At 29.3% G+C, this 3,680-nt stretch overlaps 1 protein-coding gene across 2 annotated transcripts in view; it reads right to left on the reverse strand.

The window, feature by feature from the left end:
- Positions 1-705: 705 nt before the first annotated feature.
- LOC117179694 (innexin shaking-B-like) overlaps positions 706-3,680 on the reverse strand; it is a 137,395-nt gene continuing 134,420 nt past the window's right edge. For both annotated transcript variants that reach the window (XM_033371719.1, XM_033371720.1), the window contains one exon: positions 706-1,747. The gene's annotated coding sequence lies outside the window, so the exon portion shown is untranslated. The remainder of the gene's footprint in view (positions 1,748-3,680) is intronic.

The raw sequence follows: 3,680 nt of genomic DNA on the forward strand, positions 1-3,680 counted from the left end.
ACTCATGAATTTTTTCAAATTTTTTCCATCGCCCCTTGTATAAGAAATAATGCTCTAAACTTGACTGTTCTTAAATGTACCCAAAAATCCTTACTTTTTTTAAATTTTTCAGTCTGCTAAGCACAACATTTTTTTTACATAAACGTCTTCAAGCCCAATAACGTACAACACTTTCAGCTTTTAAATGACTGTTTTTTTTGTTGCGCTAGCATTTTTTTTACTGAGTTGTTAAGCTTCAAAGGCAGATGCCTATAGTTTTCTCGCCGATAGTAGAAACACCTTCAGGTTGACATGGATAGATAAAAGGATAGGATGGGGTAGAAAAGGGAATATTGAAGAAGATAGACCTAAATTTATATTGACAAAGAGTTATAAAATGATAGACGTTTATAGATATATTATAGTATGAGATGGAGAAGAGCAAATTAAAATAAATATTGACAAGAGGTAGAAAAGGATAGATGTTGAGAGATGTAGGGTACGATTAAATAGAGAAAGGGAGATTAAATAAGATCGATTGGAATTTAAATTGACTGAGAGATAGAAAAATATTAACGTGGATAGATAAAGGATAGGATGGCAAAGAAGAGGGTATTGAAAAAAGATAGACGTGAATTTAGGTTGAAAAATACATAGAAAAAGATGACAATTGATAGATATATGGTATGATACAATAAAGAAGAGGTTTTTTTAAAAGATAGACGTAAATTTATATATAAAAAGAGATAGAAGGGTTTGTCGTAAATAGATCAAGTACAGGTTGAGATAGAGAAGAGGGAATGGAAAAGCATATATGTGAATTTAGATTGACAAAGGGATTGAAAAAGAAAAGCGCTCATAAATGTAGGATATTATGAGAGACAGTAGAAAAGATGAAATAAGATATATGCAATTTAGAATGACAGAGAGATAGAAATAGATCGACGTGAATAGATAAAGGATAGGATGTGATAGAAAAGACGGTATTAAGAAAGATAGACAAGAATTCAGATCGACAAAGTGATAGAATGAGTTACATTTTCTCTATATTTTTCTATCATAAAGATTCAAAATTATTAAAAAGATGGGATATTTCTCTTTTTACTTCTAGCAGGGCTAAGTTTAGAAAAAAATATAAATGAGTTTCATGCAATTACCCTTTCAAAACACTAATTAAGGGAATAGATATTTTTTTAAATTCGAAGCATTAGCAAACTAAAATGTAATTTTAAATAGTAAAGATCATGAATTTGAAGTTGGGATGACAGGGGACTCATTCGAAATGTAGTTACGACTTTTCTCGATTGGACGGCAGTACTGTACGACGTCGGAATTTGCAAATGGGGGAAGGCAATGAGCTTTTGCTCTCAGGATTAGAGAACTTAATTTTTTTTTTCTTCTTTTTTTTAATACTTTCTGCTATTTGTTTCTACCTTGCGCGTCGATTCGATCGGTCGCTGGTCGCACTGCTTCGCACATAAAAAAGTCGTCTTTTTCAATTCGAACTAGGAAAGGGCGGTCCGCGATTGGTCCGGAATCGGGACTCTTCCCTTTGATCAACGTTCCTTTGGTTTCGTTCCATCGTACACATTCCTCCGGTACCATTCCTTTGGTTTTGTTCCTTTGGTTTCATTGGCAAGGAACTCTACGAGAATTCCAACAACCAACAGCTGTTGACTCTGTACACAAGGATCCTCTAATTCTTGTGTCCTTGAGTTCTAGGCTCCCCGGCGAGAGTCGTTGACGATGCAGCCAAGATAAGAAGAGTCTGCGAACAGATTTTTTTTATCGTCACACGACATGCTGAAATTACGAGAGATGATAAAATTGTGCACAGCTTCGCGAGAGTATCTAAAGGGCGTGTAATGTAAAATGGGCTAATTATTTACTCTCACGGAGGAGATTGCAATGTTTTTTTTTCGTTTTTGGTATATATCATGTCGGTCTGTTAGTCTCACAAAGAAAATTGTTGTGTTCAACGAGTCTGTATCTTGTCTGAGAAGTGTACTCTATAAATCGCAAGTAAAAGCTAGATTATACAATCCAACTATAGCTACGCGCGCTTAAAGTGCTTCTTATTTTAATCACCTATTTATTAAATTAAAATATATATGTGAGCTTCAATTTGAAGGGATATAAAATATAATTAATAATCATAAATCAAGATAAATATTAAATGACTGTCTTTTATGCAATTTTGGTTTTAATTATAATTTATCATTTTAATCAGCTTTCGGTAATCTGTAACTTTAATTTAAATACAATATTTTATCCCAGCAGGAATTTTAAACAAAGAAAACATAGATAGGTTAACGCGGGATTTTATGTTGCAACAAGATGTTCAAAGAGGTAGAAACTCTGGAATTTTAATTAGACATTCTGGAACTGAAAGCCTTACTGGTGTCTTCGATTTTGAAGACTGATCCACTTTAAAGATGTTCAGATCTAAAAAAATTTTCCAAATTTCTTTGGTTCTTAATGTTTATAGTTTAAAATTATAAAATTTTGTGCATCTTTTTGAAATAGATTCATCTTGAAGATTTACAATAAAAGGTCTGTTTATTTTTAGTATGCATAATTTAAAATGATGTTGTTTTGAATTTGTTTGAATAGTTTAATATTAAAGATTTACAATTAAAAACTCGTCGATTTTTAAAATGGATAAATAAACATTCTTAAATCTGAACGATTTAGATGATCCAAAGTGAAGTTTTCAATTCAACATTCAAAAAAGTTCGAATGTAATTTACAATTATTTGAAAATTTTTAATATAAAATTCAATCTTCAGAGATTGCGCATGGATATTTTAAGACCTCGTTTAATTGACTTCTGCCTAATTAACCTCAATTTCTTTTAAAAAAAGTCTTTTAATTTATTTTTTGTTTAAAGATTGAATTTTAATATAAGCATTTTTAGAAATGTGTTATTTTTTTGGATTATTATTTTTCTTTTTGGAAAATATAATAATATAAATAGATTAGTTCAGAATCAACCGCAAATTAAATTGAAATGAATAATTATTGTATATAATATATATAATTAAGAAAAGGTAATTAAATTAATTAAAATTAACTTGCATAACTTTTAACTGTTAATTATTTTAGTTGAAAACTCTTTAGTTTCTAAAAATGTATAAATAAAAATTGTTAAAGTGGGATGATTTTGGGGATCAAAAGTCCAGTTTTTCAATTCTCAATCTTCAAAATTGAGGAAATTTCTAATTCAGATAATAAAAATGACAGAATTCTTAATTGTAAAAACTAAAATCTGCATAATTTTTATTTGTAAATTTTAAAAAATATCTTGAATTTGGAAATCTAGATTGAAAGTCCTGCAATTTTTAATAACTTTTTAAATTTGGATTATTTTGAAGATTAGAAGTCAATTTTGGAAAAAAATGGTGAAAATTAAAAATCTTCAGTTCTAGAGATTTAAAATTCTTAAAACTTCTTAAATTTTAGAGATGTAAAAATAAAATTGGTTAAATTTGGATAATTTTGTAAATCAATGTTGAAGTTTTCAATTCTAAATATTCCAAATCGAAGAAATTTTTAATAAAAATAAACGAAATTACAGAAATATCAAGTTATTCAAAATTGATGGATCCTACAAGCTATAAAAACAGTATACACAGGTAGCAAAGCGAGTGTAAGAGTGAATGGGAAACTGAGTGACTGTTTCGATATTGTTCAAGGAGTTA

The sequence above is a fragment of the Belonocnema kinseyi genome, chromosome 9 (assembly GCF_010883055.1).
Source record: "Belonocnema kinseyi isolate 2016_QV_RU_SX_M_011 chromosome 9, B_treatae_v1, whole genome shotgun sequence".
Taxonomy (NCBI): Eukaryota; Metazoa; Arthropoda; class Insecta; order Hymenoptera; family Cynipidae; genus Belonocnema; species Belonocnema kinseyi.